We start from the raw sequence: 17,665 nt of genomic DNA, 5'->3' as shown, positions 1-17,665 counted from the left end.
GCCCGGTAAATTTACTTCTTTAGGTGTGCAATGTTACTTAAAAAATATTCTCATTTTTACACAGTACTGTAGAATACTTCTGGAGCTCCGTGAACCTAGTGTTAAGTTCAAAATATCAAATTGGAAGCGAAAGGCAAGAAAAAAGTCCGTTTGCAATACTCCTGGAAATTATTTTTCAGTGCAATTCTCAACTCGCTAACGTAATTATCACTGTTTTAGAATCAACTGGAATCCGGCGCCACTCGATTTCCCGTGTCCAGGAAACGAACTGCCCTGATCGATTTAGGATCACAGTGTTCGTGCCCCGATATCCAGACAGTGTCTCTGCTGAATTTTTACGGCGAAGTAAAAGGTTCACGGGGCAATAAAGTCCCCGTTCAATCGGCACATAAACAGCGTTAATTGGAATTCTCGATCGATCTGAAATATTCGAAACTTCCTCGAAACACGCCGACGAAAGACAATCACTCCGGCGGCTCTCTCGCATGCTTCGAAGCGGGTCGGTCACACGTGAGATAAATACGCGGCCAGTTTTATCGAACGCAAAACCCCGACGGTTTTAGACGCCGGTTTTCATTACGCGTCGTTGCGAATCGAACGATCGCCGGAACACTGCTAGATCGGCGCGATTGCGCGCCCGGACAACGGAGCCGTGCAATTCTCCACGCGCCGATGGTTAATTAATAATCCCGTTCGATTGTCGAACTATATCGCCGAGCCTTTCCCCGCGTGGCCCTGATTTTATTTTATTGGCGGACCGTTATGCGAGACGGGCAACCATTTCTACTGGAATTTTCAGAAACAGAATTTAAATTGTAAGATCTTGTAAGATGAAAATATTTTTCTATATTGAAAATATTGTAGACGTTTAATTTGGTCGGTAGAGTAATTTTTGCAAGGGGGTTCCTAAAAGTTAGTATTGTCTGCTCGGGAACGGAGAACCAGACCTAACGAAGTTAGAGTGCGTGTACCGAACGGCGAACGGTAGTGCGAATCGTGTATCTACAGAGAAACAAGTAATTATCGGCCGTTTAATCGGTAAATCTCCGTTTCCGCGTGCGCTGTTTGCATGCTGGGCTAGATAAAAGCGGCGAGTAATAAGCCGCGCGGCGCATAATGAAGCCTTCAGACTATGACAGGCGAAATCGGTGGAGAGAAATCGAATCGGATCGCGTTAGGCGAACGCGAACCCCGGCGAGTCCATCAATCATGCGAAGAGACAAGTGAGCCTTGCACGGACAATATCTCGAACCCGGCCGGAGATCGTCTGATAACCCGCGAAATAATTAAACGAGTGCCAATAATTATTCGGATAACGTTACCGTGCCTGAAATGGAAGCCTATTTAATATCCCGCCGTTGCTTCTGCGCTGCGCAATTCTAAACGACTCTCTACTTTTTCGGGAAAAGTAATTATAATAATTTTTCCGAGTTTGTTACTCCGTCGGCACAAAGGTAGCATGATAGAAAATGTTATTGGACAATCGCGCGCGACCTTCGAACGGAAGATAGCGCAATTAGCACCTGTTTCCCTTATTATTAGCAATTAACACGAAACTGTTTTTCGATTAGCGCGCGCGTTAGAATCGTTAGCAACATTGATGCGCGTTTCTCGAAATGCGTTACTCAATGAATGCGGACAGTAAACACGTTCCCAGCGGAGATTGCGCCACACAGAGGTCCGTGTCAAAATGAAAATCATCGAACACCCGCAGCAAGCACGATTTGCATATCGACCGGCGATCGACAGTTGCAATCGCACGTGCAATTTCCTCGGTCGTTTCCACGCGAGAAGACTCAATCGATCGACTGCTCTTTCGGTGAGAACGAACCCGTCTTTTTGTCGAACACGCATCGTGGAATTGCTTATCGCTCCGGAGATACTTGAAACCGTCTGAAAACTATGATTGCCGCGATCGCTCGCCTAACACCCGACCGCTGTGCTTCGCGATGATTCGTTTCCTGCTTCGGGCGTGTTTCCTTCGGACCTCTCGTTTTTCAATCTGCCGCGTCGGAGAAAGCCAATCGCGGTTACCTTTGTTTTTCCTGGACGCGTTTGGAAATTGAATTAAACGGCTCGCGGAGGAAGGAAGTGCATACTTTATCATTAACGGGCTCGGTTGTGCAAAATAAAAATATTCGCAAGTCGAACTGGGGGCTTCTTTCTCGATAATTATAGCAAACTGTAATTGGTAACGCGACGGTATCCTTAAAGTTTTCTTCTCCTAATGTTATTGACGTCTTTCTGCACTTTATTCTGCGAGATGCACACTATCTAGTTTCAATATTATAAAATAGCTTATATAATTATTAATAAAGGACCTATGTGTTTTGTATATTTCAGAGGGAATTCCACTAACAACGATCAACTAATTCTAGGCACACGGTTAACCCCCGACGCACAAACATCGCACCAACGTGTAGCACACTCACGAACCACTAACGTCACTGGTCCCGGAACGTGTAACGGACTATAACCGAAGAACTATAACGAGCTCGTCGAAAGCGGAGCTAAAAAGAAGAAAAAACTCTATTGGAAAACCGAAGATTCCGTTTCGGCACTGTCCGGACAATGGGAGGCGCGCGATCGAACGTAAAAAAATGTCTCCCCAGTGGACGATGAATCATGCGATCCACGGAGGATTGTCGCGAGAGTGTCCACCCCTTGGCGAACGTCCGTTCGGTCGTTAGTATGACGGGCGTAAAGGGCTCGGGCAGCGTAACCGTCGTCGGCGGATCCCGTGAAATCTCGAGGCCAACTGCCAGGTGATATTTCTTTTCCATTCTTCGTGTTTGGCCGCGCGGGGCACGCACACCGAAACACATCTTATCGAGGCACTTCCGTTCGGCGTTGGTCAGTTGTCCGGTTGGTCCGGTTTTTCCCATGGGCCGAGCGCGTACCGATCTTTACCGGTACGTATCAGGATGGTCGTTATTACCGGCGTAATCCTCGCACGTGTGTCTCTCTCTCCGTTTCTCACTGTCGAGGAAATTTCTCGAAACGGTTGTCCATTGTCCTCCGTTTCTCTTTGGCCGTTTAGACGGACGACTCCCGCGAACGAGTTTTCGTTCCCACAGAACCAGCGGCGAAATTAGAATCCCGGAGAGTTTCTGAAGAGAAAAGGGAGACAGAGAGTGAGAGAGAGAGAGAGGGAGAGGGAGAGAAAAAATGTATGCGACGTGTTCGCAAGTCGCGCAACCCCCGGTGAAACTACGTCGCTGGTCATCCCCCAAAAAAGAACGTCGCCGGACAAACGTGTGGTCACTGTCCTCCCTTGTCCGTGTCACCCTCGAACTGGTCCCTTGTCTCACACCTCTTCGACAGGTTGCCGTGGATCTTCTGCCTCCTTTGCGGAACCGGCTGACCCGCCAGCCCCTACGGTCGCGTTATTGTTCGGAAACCGGATTCCGATGGGCGCGGATGGACGGAGGTCAGTTCGGGGAAGGGGCAAGACCAGTTCCGAAGTTTCGGCGGAGGATGGGTCGCGATCGGGACCGAGGGTTGCGCGAGATTATGGGGCCATTCTATTTTTAATGATAGGAAGCGACCCCGGCTATGGGAAGACCGATCGCCGTTGCTTCTTCTTCGTCGCTCGCCGAGCTCTTCGTCCGCTGATAATCATCGCCCATGCAAAGTCAATGTCATGTCGCAAGCTACCGAGTCAGAGATTTCAGAATAATATATTTTTCCTGCGTGTTTATTTGCAATCAGTCTTTCTTGGTATGATCGAATCATTTCGTCAAACATTGAAGCATAGAAAGGAATTTTCCAGCAATGTTAGACCACCTAAAAATGACTGTGAATCGAATAATTCTAATAATGATATAATTGGGGAAACAGTTGAACCGACTGTGAGATCGTGAGATGCGAAGAGCGAGAACCTCTTCGGGTATGTTAAGAACCCGATGACCCAAATAGTCATGACAATCGCGACCCTTCCGCGCGAATTTATCCCGCGATCAAAGTATTATACGGGACCGGGGTACGATTATGCGAGCAGCCCTGTACTTGACTGAAGATCCCACGAACAAAGTGACGACGTTACGTTCGCCTCGGGGTAAAAAGCGGAGCGTCTTTTCTCGTCCTTTCTGCGTCTAAGCCGGCGGACAATCGTCGTATTAGAAACATGCGCGCTTATAATAAATCGCGGTGATTCTTTCTCGCGGCAGGTCCCCGTTTCGTGGTCCCCCTTTCTCGGCGAGGTGAAATGTTTGACCCCTCGGGACGGCGCAACACTGTGCGAGGGCACCGCGCATCAGGTATTGTCGGAAACCGGATTTCGATGACGGTGGACAGTCAACGGTAATGTATGCGGACGGTCTCCGAGCATTAGGATCCTCGGGGGGGTTGAAACTCATGCGCGCGCTAACGTAATTAACTTCGGTCACCCGTCGACTATCTTGGAACGTTCAACTAAACAGTATTTGTTTAACACTCGGAGGTTGGTGCAACACTCGGATGGTTTTGATTGTAGCAGGGGTGGCAATCTTTTGTTTCATCTAGGCAGCTGTTCGTAGATTATTTGAACACTACCGACCATGTCAAAATGAGGAACTTCAGATTTTTGCTTTCACAATTCGTAAGGTTATACGTAGAAATTTTGTTAGTACGCTTCTTTGTTCAAGCACATGTTACCACGAAAGTCCTGTGAAATCTGAGTAAATTCAATCCTGTTATTATTACAGAGGAAAAGCTGTAACCCCTTGTGGCAGAGAATGTTTAAACTAACTCGTGCCGAATGGATCCCTGTACAAAAGTACACAGATGGCTACAATAACCCCGTACTCGAACCAACGAGAGTACGAACCAACCAGAAAAATATGAATTAACTAATTGAAAATATTAGTACACGTGTACGTGCACGTGTCCCTTCGTTGAACGTTCAGGATCGTAGTATCTATCATCGATTTCGGAACTGGTCCGGTCTGGCGACAGTGACCGAGCGCACCCCATAGCGTCCCGCGTCAGGATGTGCTCCCCTGTCGGTCCTCTTCGGGCGCTGTTAGGGTGACCGTGGACTTACGGTCAGCAGGCATTGTCGAAAACCGGATTCCAGGGCCAGGATGTCCATCGTTAATGTATGCGGATGGGCAATACGCCTGATACGTGGAAAAGGGGTTGCGCGGACTGGACCTTTCCCGTTCCCTCTCTCTCACGGGGCCTCGGGCCCCGAGGATCCCGTAGGAACCTGAGGAACCTTCGGAAGAAACGGGGGCTGAGCGTGGTACCGGTGCGCAACGGGGTCCCGCCCGATGACCCGCGGAATCCGGAAACCCGCTAAACCGGATCTATTGGTCAGTTTCACGTGTCTTACGGGGGCCCCGTTTACCGGCTGTGCCCCCCTTTTCGTCCCTTCTTCCTTCCCCTCTCGTTCTTCTCTTTCTCCTACGGTGGTTCCGTTGGCATTGAACCGCGGCCTTCTTCTTCTTCTTCCTCTGTTCACCTGTGCACGCGCTCTCGCAGACATCTGCGAACCTCCGGTGGCCGACGTCCACCGGGACCAACGCCGGGACCCCGGTGAGAACTGGACACCGGTACAGGTCTCAAGATATTCTCATTGTCGGCGGCTCTGTCTCGTGCGGGACTTCCTCGAGCCTTCCTTCTCGTTTCGCCTCTCTTCAACGGGGTAGCAACCGTTGGAATCGACCAGCACGAGGAACTCTCTCGCTCGCGCTCTTCGGGGATGCTACAGCCTGAGGACGCGGGCCACGCGTGAATGGTCTTATCTGCTCTCGTGAATGGACAATCCGATTTCGGGACACTCGGCGACCTCGAGGTTTTAGGCTCCCGCAGCTGGGAGATAAATCAGCCGAGTCGTCCGGTTGTTAGTAAAATTTTCTCAATTAGATGTAGAAAAAGTTGGGACTCTACTGATGCGAGACGAGCAAATAATTATGTAAAAGTTCCGCCGCGCGTCCCGAAGAGCCGACAATTCCGCGGCCAGTAGAAAGGCGCGTTTCCTAGCGACTTGTCAGACAAGTCGGCCGTCAGCTCCGATGAAGTGTGAACGCCGGCGTGTCGCTGACAACTATATCATAAGCCCTCGGCGTTGTGTCTGCACGAGACGGGGTGGGACTGTAAGTTTCATTTTTTCCGCAGTATATTTCGACAACGTAACGACTGCTCCGCACGTAACGAGAAAGAGAAGAGAGAGAGAGAGAGAGAGAGAGAGAGAGAGAGAGAGAGAGAGAGAGAGGGCAACGAGAAATCCGAAACGAGGCTCGCGTGATCGGCATTCGTGCTCGAGCGTCAGCCATTAGACCCCGTAATCGGACTGCGATGAAAGATGGAGCGCTCTCCTTTATTTGTTGCCGCAGATAAAACGCTTCCTCCAATACACGCTGAATCTCGACCCTCGTACGCGCGGCAATCGTTACCCAAGTTAATAACTTCGGCCATTTTAGTTTTACACGAGCTTCGTGGGCCCACGGCGGTGGGGTATACCCCGCGACTACTATGGTCTAGGCCTTGGCGACATGTATAGAGGAGTCACTGTACTTTTGACAATTTTAACAAGTTGAAAACTCTGCTGTCTCTTTACTGATTTAGAACAATATCTCGAAGAGGTGCTTCCTGCCACGATAATTTCAATAAATTGGAAGTAATTTACAATTTGAAAGACCCCACGGTGGTGGGGTATACCCCGCGACTACTATCGTCTAGGCCTTGGCGACATGTATAGAGGAGTCACTGTACTTTTGACAATTTTAACAAATTGAAAACTGTGCTGTCTCTGTCGTTATTACAATTTAGAACAACATCTCGAAGAGGTGCTACCTGCCACGATAATTTCAATAAATTGGAAGTAATTTACAATTTGAAAGACCCCACGGTGGTGGGGTATACCCCGCGACTACTATCGTCTAGGCCTTGGCGACATATATAGAGGAGTCACTGTACTTTTGACAACTTTAACAAATTGAAAACTCTGCTGTCTCTGTCGTTATTACAATTTAGAACAACATCTCGGAGATGTACTTCCTGCTACGATAATTTCAATAAATTAGAAACAATTCACAATAATTTAAAAGAGTATCGCTTAGAGCCTTCCCGATATAAGTCATCAGAAATTCCGTCCTAAAAGCAGAAATGGAAGGACGAGCGCGAATTTCGACAAACGGTTCGCAGTAGAATAAATAAATTCGCGATAAATCAGCGCGGCGAGGCGATCCGTTCGCTCGGATCTATGAATCGGACGTCGCGTTGCACAATTCGCGGACGCCCGAGGATTTATCATCGGAAATCGAGGAGTATCCTCGCGGCCGGAGACGGTTTCGCGTCGCCGACGAAAATAGCCGCGGCCCGATGTGCAATAAAAATTATAATTTTATCAGCCGAGCGTCCTTCCACGAACACAGTCGGGCCAGGACACAGACACACACAAACACACTGCGATCGACGTAATTTATGATCGCATTTCTGCTGGCTCGTTTGCTCCTTCTCGCCGATGGAAATTTTGACATTTAATTAGTCACCTAATTATCGCTTCCGGACCAAGGTTCTTCTTCTTTTGCCGTTTCTCGGCGCGAGGATGTTCCTGTCCGGAATCGAATGATTTATTTTCGGCAGCTCTCCGTCGCTTGTCGTTAACTGAATTAAATCGGCGAGACCTGGAAGCTTTTATTTTTACGGAATATCCTGCGCCGGGAATGCTATTAACGCTGTCTCTTAATCATTTTATTCGGCGCCGCTCGTTAAATTGGTCGGCTCGTTTCGTAACGCTCTTATTGAACTATTCGTAACCGCCTCGTGGGAGTAGATCGATGACGTAAAACTAATTTTCAGTATGGAAATAGTATTGGTCGAATCCACCGATTTCCTTTCTTTCTCGGAGCCTACTCCATATGCTAACAAGCATTATTATTCGCGAGAAATTTGCATTAATGTGTCTTTAAAAGGATCACGAGAAAGACCTGGTCGTACCAAAATCGGTTGCCATAAGCGAACGGGGAGTCTCAGGCTTCCGAAACTTAGCTTGTTCACAGACAAGACTATAAACGATTTTTCGTGCCCGAAAAATTCATTCTACCTCCCGAACGAAGTGGTACATCAGTATCGTTTATTGCTCGATGATTCTAGCGTCGAAAGCATTGTGCCGATTCCTGGGAAAGGACGGAGAGATCCGCGGAGGGGTTTTTGATCGCGAGCGAGCCGGCATAGCGCAGCGCAGCGTCCGGCTCCATTTATCACGGCTCCCACGTTTTATGGTAATCCGGGATTCTGCGACGTCGAGGGAATCGATATCTAATAAAAGCAAGGGAATCGGCGCGCGCGGATAAAAAGCCATCGGTCGCGGGGCTCCTGCCCCGGCTCCAGCTCGCACGCAACTGGTCACGATAAATCATACTTAACTTCAGCGAAACCTATAACTTGTTGCCCGGCTACGTAACCCGGCGAAAGACGCTGAAAAGCCCGCAGCGTGTTCGATCCGGCGGGTATCATCGATTTATGATATCTGCAATTCAGTTGCACTCGATCGAGGCCCGAGCCGAGCCGTGCCGAGCCGAGCCGCGCCGTGCCGCGCCGTGAGACTCCTCTTTCATCGCTGCAGTCGTCCCTGCGAAGCCTGCTGCAGTTTCACGGATTTTTCCGATCGTCTCGCCGAGCCGAGCAGCATCTTTTTTCGAAGCCGATCATCCCGTCCGTTTTTTTTTCTTCCCATTTCCCCCTCGAGTCTATCCATCTTTCATTGTTTTTGCGAATTTATTCTCCGTCTCCGTCCGCGCTCGATCCTCTTTTGTCTCTGATTAACCTTCCTCTCCCGAACGCGCGTTCCCCGTCTCGTTTTTCTATACTTCATTTCATTGCAATTTATGCCCGTGTACCTGCCTTCCGTCTGCGCGGACGATCCTGTTCCCTCGGGTTACTTTATCCCCGGGATTTAACGCTAAATTACGCACCGTGGTCAAATAGACCGGTTTCCGATTCGTCGTCTTATTGGTATCGGTAAAATTGCATTCGCGAGAAATGACCGAATAAATATCTTTAGTGGAGCATATTGTGTTACAAGCTCGGAGTAAACTCAGTTTTCTCATTTTTACGAGGCATTTTGCAATGCCAGGCAGGCGTTGAGCGCCGCGACGCTGCCAATCACGCGTTCAAGTCGCCGCTCCTTCACAGTTTTTAAGTTTGTGGAAAATTTTCGGCGTTGACACAGAGTTTCAGACGATATTCGTCGAGGCCATTAGGACGGAATCAGAGTGGCATAAATCAGCGGGCCGAGCCCCGTTCCGCAACCGGAAGTCGCCCACCCCTTTGCCGATCGAGAGATTGGCTCGGTTCAATTAATATTGCGGCGAACGATAAGTCCGGAGCAGGCCCGGGACCTTGGCGGGCACGATCCATTCAGATAGCCGCGACCGGATTATTAAATTAAGTATTCCTGAAAATCCCGCGGCAGCGGCGCATTAATACACACTAAATTACGCGGCGGTACATTATTTCCGCGTGGCCGCTGATAAATGCCGGCCATATCGGTCGCGATAATTCCTCAGAGGACCGCGTGATAAATTATTCAGCGGCTCTGATATAACGCCGCTCCGCACGCAGACGATTTTTCTTTGCATCGAGCCGGCGCGGCGCGGAGCGGAGAGCGCGACCAAGGAGTTTTCCCAAGCGGAGAGAACGCGGCCGATCCGCTCCGTTTCGATGCTGCCCGAGGACCTCCAGCTGATCCCGAGCGGCGATATTTCACAATTAAACTGGTTCGCCGGATGGCGCGTTTAATTATTCGCTACGTCATAATCCGGCCCCGCTGATTCAGGCCCGGTTCCGAGATCGATGGTAATGATCGTCATTTTCCATCGGGATAGTCCGACCGCGAACAAAACCGAGATACCTAACAGCGTTCGCAGTTTATGCACTCGGTCCGCAGAGATTAGTTCTCGAACAGAGAATAACGTTGTATTGTAGTTTGTACATTGTTGAACTTTGGGAATCCGCGGGGGCGTTTCTGCAAATGACGCGTTACGTCCGGTCACGTGGGACGCAAAGAGACGCGGAGAAACTGAACGGGGCCCCGAAACGACGCGAGCGGCGCTGTTTCATTCCGGCGCGGCGGGCCGCTTGGTCCTTTTGCGGATTTAATTTATGGAGCGATTTTAATGCCTAAAAATACCAAGCACACCGTCCCCGTCCCGAGATTCCAAGCGGTTCCTGGCCTTTCCAGATTCTCGATCCTTTTTCTCCCTCCCTGCTTCCCCCGCTCTTGTCCTCTCTCCTTCTCCCCCTTCCGCGCTGTTTAACGTCTTCCTTTTTCACTGTACTTTTTATTTTTGAGGATCAGGCGAAACGTTGAAAGCAACAGGACTCGAAATCGGTGACCAAGAGGATCAGAATCTCAGGCGAATGGGAAACAGAGGTTGCCAGGGGGAAAAGGTTTTAGAAGCGCTTGGGAAAGAGAAATATTTTTCAGGTAAACAAATTTTTTGTCCACTACAACAGGCTATTAATTGTAATGTTCTCCTTGGCGAGCGTTACAAGCCCTTGAAATCTCGGATGCTTTTCTTTTTTAACATCCTGTATAATTTAAAAGCCATAAGACACGGAGCAAGGAAGAAGCAATTACAACGCCGGGCGGTTCACCTCTGGCGCAAACGCTTCAAGGCAGACCAACAACGATACCTACACGAAGGAGACCAATAACCAAGCCGGTGGCATCGAATCGTGGCTGTCGACGATCGAGGATCAAGATCACGGGGGATCGCGGTACGATATGTCAACCGACGAGCCACTAAATCATCTCCCGTCACCGAAGAGATTCAACGGCAATGGCCGTCGGAGACCCCGCCGCGTGGCTGGGTCCATCCGGTTGGGCTAATTAAAACGGATTCGTCCGGTTGATCTAATTAAGGGTCGGTCGCAGCGGGAACCTCCTCGGATCTCGGTGACAATCCGGCGGAACGACGAGGACGAAGAGGACGCGGACGTCCCTAGGCTCTGTTTGCTTTTCAAGGGGACACACGCGAGAGCCAAGGAACGTGTCAGACGGTGGGTTGCAACCGCGGCACCAATGCGCACGAACGTAAATCATAATGCATAACCGTTCCCAAGCCAGGCTCCACCTTCCGATTGCGGCGGGTGCACGCGCGTGTTCCACAAGCGACGTTGTTACCATTATCGCGCGCGCGGCTTCTAAGCGGCGCCGCTCTGGCGAGCTTCGCGGGAAGCACGTGAAAAGGAGAAAACGAGCAAACGCTATAGTCATGCGCCGGAGAGCTGATCGCGTTCACGGATGCTGTGCTCTCTTTGGAACTCGGAGCGGATTATTCGACAATGCTCGCCACAAACTTGGACACCATTGAAAACTCGAGTTTTCTTTTAGAGAAATTTATGCACTCGCGGTATTGCCGGCCAGAAAAAAAATGAGAGATCAGGGGAAGTATTACTATTTTGTGCAAGCAAGTCAAAATGAGATTCAGGAGACCTTCAATTTTTGAAATGGACTGCTGTATATTTTTTCGAAATTCACTCGGATACGATACAGTGATCTTGAAGGTCGCACAGGGTGACATAGAATTTAGGCGCAAAGATGGTACGTGTCCGGTACAGTTCAGTTTCACTGTATGCAAAGCCGGCCGCGCCCGCCGCGATTTATGTATGAAATTCAGGGTCACGTGCTCCCCCCGGTTTCCAGCTCGCGTTTAAGCAGCTAATTATCGGGTAATTGAATTACCACCATTGATCTGTCCATTATTAATGCTGACTACGGCTGTTCGAGCGCGAATTCATTATGTGATGTAAAATCGACAGGCGTCTGTCTTCCATTGAGGGAGCCACGAGGTTCTCGAGGCAACGGAACAGATTGATTTACGCCAGCTATAATTCTCGGTGGCTTACTTCTCCGGTTAAGGAGAAATTGACTTGCGCCGGACTCATTTCCCATCACTCATGCACCAGGTCTGTCAGCGAGTCCCCGTTGGATGAACGTTTAGTCTTTCACTGGTCCGCTAAGTATGCAGGTGATTGACAATTAGAGATTTATTCCGGCTAGATGAATCCTCACGGGGCTCGGCCATAGAAATGGCCGACAATGGCCCTGTGGCTCGTGCTCGTCGATCCTCGACTCTGGATCCGAGGATCGTCGATCCTCCTTTATGTTCTCCACACTTTCTTCGAACGCTGGTCTTCTTACAATGGAAACGTGGACGACGACGTCGCTGGAAAATACGTCATTTGGCACACGAAACTGACGGTTTTACATTGGCTCTGAACCGATATAAATTCTTTTATTCGCAATATTGACATTTTATTTCATCGCAGGAGGCTCGTGAAGAGGAAATATTAATCTGAATCTGACAGGAAGAATCGAGAGAAATAAGGGAGATGCTCGTTACGGGGACTGGAAAAATGGCCTCGACTGAAACTTCGAATGGAACACGAAGAAATGGAGCAGGAAAAAGGGAGCTAATTAAAGAATCGTCGGATGGAAGAGGCCGTCACCCGGTGGCCATGTTGGACGCCGTTGGTTTCTCATTAAACTGCGTGCGGGTAATGAGGTTCGACGAAGACCGGGGCGCATCGATCACCGCCCACCTACGGCGAGTTGCGCAGCCGGCGTCAAAATCCGCGCAGGAAACGTCGCCGATCGAGAAACGCCTGTACATTTAGTCGGAAAGTCCGGATTCTTCGATTCGAGCATTCGAGCACTCTCGTGGTCTCCGTTATCGGTTGCCGAGAGGCCGACAAGCAGCCGTCCGATCCGAGAACAGCGTAAACGTGGTTACTCGTGCATATTCTCTCCCCCTTTATCGTCTTCTCTCTCGTTCGGCCTCTCTCTCTCTCTCTCTCTCTCACACTCCCCGCGGCCACTCTCCTCCTCTCTCTGTTTCTCTCTCCCCAGACACCGGCGTTCGCCTAAGTCGTATTGCTCCGTTAAATCCTTCCTGCTATCTCGACCAGCCCTGATAGCTGTCCCTTGCGAACGATAACGCTCGCAGAGAGATACGCGACGAGATTACGCGCCGCTCGTTCGAATTTTGCAATGCAGATCCCGGTTGAGCGATACGCTGAATTGATGGAACGGGGAAAAGCCCCGGCTCCGCCTATAAATTGAAGGACGCCGCAATTTTGTCACGCCGGGACGCGTAATCAAGCCGCGATATATGCAAATTACGCGAGACAACTGACAGCCGCTCAAACTCATCCCCAGCTCTATTTATTTGTCCTTCTCTATTTTTGTCTATTTCCGGATGCCCGGCCCGCTCTTCCGAACGGAATAAAACCATTTGGTTAATATGTAAAATCGAGTTTATACGACGCGCGAGTCCTCAGTTCTAAAAAGTGAAGAATGAAAAGGACATTGTGGGGAATTAAATAATTAAAGGATAATCAAAGATTTCAGACTTTGAAGAGATCGTTCAAAAATGAAGCGTTTGCTTCGACTAAGAAATGCCATTTCTTTAAAACAGCTATTTCAAAAATAAACGTGGCAAATCGTGTTTGTGTAACTGTGATTATTATAATAGCTCTTTGCAGACGTAGGTTTCGTTGAGCGTCACCTCGGTCGTTGCGAGCGTTCTGTCGCTTTGAACGACCGTCTCTCGAAAAATGCTCGGGTCAGATTAAACCCAAGATCGAATCGCGTTTTTTCCAGCGTTGATTTAATATCGCGCGGGAAACAGACCGCGAACCTCCGCGATTTCTGAATAGTCATTGTTCGACGGTCGTGCAGTGTCGCCGTTTCTATGATAGGTCATGACAGCGAATAAATGGTGTCTCGCATTCAATGAGATTAAATGGCAAAAGTTTTCTTGTCTCGGTCGGCGCTCGAATCGCGACACTAAAACATCCGCGACCATTTCCACGGGACCCATTACTTTCGAGCGGAAACTGTATAAATCAAGATTCGTCGGGACGCTTGTTCATTTAACTCGTTGTAACATTCGAAATTGATTTTACACGATGCATGGGAATTTCTTTTTTTTTACACGAGCGCGCACGGACAACGGCGAACGGCCATTCTGGGCGAGTTTCGTTATTAATGTTAACGCGTTTCCTTCTACGATTTTCAATCTGGTTTTCTCCGATTCTTGTTCCTTTTTCTTTTTGTTTTTTTTTATTTTTTGTTTGCCGTAGTCGAGCGAGACGCCGGGAAAGAGTTACTGGACGAGCGACGCGTCCTCGAGCCTCGTTTACGCAATAATTCAGAAATACTGTCGCATTTTTCAAAGCCTGCCGCCCGACACCCGAGCATTAACGTATTTTTATCAGCGACAGGATTACACCGTCAACGTTTCTCGGGCCCTGCCTCACCCTCTTATTCAATCCAATTACAGCCCCGGCCGGTCCGCAAACAATTTCATTTTTCCCGGTCGCGCGTGTTGCTTCGATCCGAACCCGACGCGACGCGACGCGACGCTGGCCCATTCATTGAAATTACACGCGACGTAAGTTACTTCTCGCTGGAATTCACATTCAAATTGTAATTAAGCCGCGACCGTCTCTGTTTTATCTGAAATTAACCGACAGAAATTCTACGCTCTCCTCGGACGTATATAGATGTAACCGGTGTGTCGCCGGTCAGCGGTTCTCAGATCGATACTTCCTCCGAAATTTATTTTTTCTCTCCTTTCTCATTCGGCTTTGGAAACCCAGGCTTTTTTAGACGGATCGCGTTGCGCACGATTCCGATGCAAATTGTCTGGACTCCGTTTCGTCAACACTCTGTTAAAACGTGCCTGATTTCGACCATTCGTACAATCATTATACGCGTTACCTTATACGACAGGTTATAAGCATAAATACTCCGACGTTTCTTTATTTTTCGACCGTGGTCTTAATGGTCGCGCGCATGCGATAAAGACGAATTATGATTATTCTTCTTTCTTTTTTCATCTCTTGCGCTGGTAATTACTTCATAAGCATAAATATTGTTTTTCATGCGCGCCAAGGTGTTATCGTTATTAAAACGCTGAACGAAATATATCGGGGCGCGTCTTTCGAATGTTAACTCATTGTGACAATTATATTAACGACTCTCGAACGCTGCACGTTAAAATTCTGCAAGTTAAGATTGGTCTCTTTCCAAACATTGTTGCTGCATATTTTCAAAAATTACTAACAATTGAATTATACATTTCAATCATGAAAACGTGATTACCAGCTATCGCGAGGTTATAAATCATTCTCGAATAATTCCGTCCAGCTGAAATCGGAGTTTTTACCAGCGTTCGGGCGGCGATAGGAAAATGATCGCGCCCCGTTAATGCATCATTTATCTAAATTTGCCGTACTCGGCCGGACGTTTATAGACGGCGCGTCAGCCGCGAAACCCGTAACGAACGTTCGTAACTGTTCGGCGAGTAGCGAGACGAATGAGATCCACTGGTCGATTCACGTCGAGCCTCGATCGTTCCGGAAGCGTCGGATCCGCGGAATTGATATTTAGATTAGTTAGCAGAGCCGTACCGAGCACCGTCTCGTTATTACTATCGATTATTTCTGCTATTTGCACTCGGCCCTGTACGAGGGATCGTAACACGGAGGTGTTACACGGCCGGAAAAGATGTCCGGCTGTTCGATCGGCCCGATAGGCTACCAACGGGGTCCATCCCGTCGTCTTTGCAATGCAAAACGGCCCCGCGGAACCGCGATGATAAACGCGATCGCGAGGAGATCCAGAAATCGCGACGGATCGCGAATTTTCATTGATATTCAGATTTCGGATCGGACTCGGGTCTCGAGAGAGCCCGAGCGAGCCCGAGACCGATCGCTCGTGGTTTTTCGCGGATCGGCAGAATTCTTTCTTTTTGTTTTTCTTGTTTATTTTTCTTTTTCGAGCCGATCGCCGACCGGTTGGCTGAAGAACGACCGGGATTCCGGCGTTCCGAACGCGTAAATAATGCGCGGAACGCCATCGTGAAATCCTCCGGGACATAAATCAACGGCGGCGCTGATGATAATTTGTTGCCACTCGCCTGCCTCGCTGATACACGAGTGGCGAAATGGTAATTAACCGTTCGATTTTACCTTTTTTCCGACGATCCAGATCGGATTTCCGTGGACGCCGTTGGATTTATCTGCATCGAATAATATCGATCATTAGCGGGATGCCTGCGGACTTAAATAGCGCCTGGGAAAAGCCGGGGCTCGTTAGAGATGCTTTGTTGTTAACTATTTGCTGGACGGGAAACGAGTTTCGTTGGGAGAATACTTTTCCCCGGGAAATGTATCGATAATTGTTTTGATTTTTGTTTCTACGATTCTCATAATTGTTAAAATGCAACGATCTGCACCGGTTTTTGATCGTTTTGGAATGTCGAAAAATTCGAAACGACCTAAACACTTCCTGTAATTGCAAGTCGAGGGTCCGCGAAGACCCGGCGACGATCGATCGTGCAAACCGTTTTAACAACGGCCGTGCGCCAACGTTAATAACCAGGTTCGTCGACAGGTATTGCACCTTCAATTGCATTGTAGCTCGCGGTCGTTGTTGCAACTTGTCATCCGGCGAAAAGAAATCCAGTTGTTGATCACGTGGGCTTATGCACACCGTCCATGCGTTCACCTATGGCAGTAACAATTATTCCATTATAATAATGATACCAAACGTCTTCGCGGCACGCAACCGTAAACCAACGATTCCAACAAACGAACTAATGGCGTCCATATTTCGCCGGCCTCGCTTCCGCCTTGCCTGTAGCAACAATCGTTACAAGTTCATCGCGGCGATCCCTATCAGCTTGCTCGTCGGCAACAAACTAATTCTTCAAAACGCATCAGGAAAATACGATTCGAGGGGAACGTGTATAATCGTCTGCCGATTCTTATGCGAAAAGGAAAATTGAGAAAGAAGTGGGAGACGAGTCATTCTCACTTTAATAAATTGAACATAGTGAATTGATATTCCAGAATTTTTCAAATCTTTTGAACACATAAAATCCCCAGTTATAATTATATTTTAATATCACGATATCGTGACACGAGAAAAGCTGGCAGTCCGCTAATGGACAAGGCGGTTCTAACGCAACACGTGACTCGGAGGATCAGGATCTAGAAACTCGAGGAGGATCGAGTGGATCCCGTGTATCTCCTGGGACATAACCAGAGAGTGGGAGGGGGGTAGATTCTGTAGGGGGAGGAAAAATAGCAAGGACGACACGACGTCGTTCGACGGGGAAAAAGGAAAACGACAGGAAAACGCTGGTGGGGGTAGGAAAAGGAGAAACTGGAATCGAGCGAATAGGCGTTTCCTATTCCCTATCGGCAAATTGCAATTCTGCCTCCCTTCCCCCCGCCGATCCCACCCCACACCCCCCACCCCCCAACGGCCGGCCGCCGGCTGACAGCTTTGTGGACGCCTTTTACGTTATTAATTACGAGCAGGCATGCGAGACGATTCGTATACGCCGGTTTTCTGCGAAACGGCCTACCGATCATAATTATTCCGCCAATAATAATCGGCCGTAGCGCTGCGTTCCGTGCGCACCGAGCGCTGCGCCGGCCACGATCCACGATCCACGCCCGGCGTGTATGTACGAGCGTCGATCCAGGATTTATGGATCGGCGATCGCGCCGGGTGTAAACAAGACTCCGCGGAGGACGATCGTGACGGGAAATACGAAAAACTTGACGCGACACGACGCGACACGACGCGACGCGACGATCGCCGCACAGTGGGGCCGGTCGCGATTATGACGGGACAAAAGTTCGAGCGCAAACTGTG

This window comes from Halictus rubicundus, chromosome 18 (genome assembly GCF_050948215.1).
Source record: "Halictus rubicundus isolate RS-2024b chromosome 18, iyHalRubi1_principal, whole genome shotgun sequence".
NCBI lineage: Eukaryota > Metazoa > Arthropoda > Insecta > Hymenoptera > Halictidae > Halictus > Halictus rubicundus.
The sequence above is the reverse complement of the archived record's forward strand: the minus strand, read 5'-3'. Positions refer to the sequence as shown.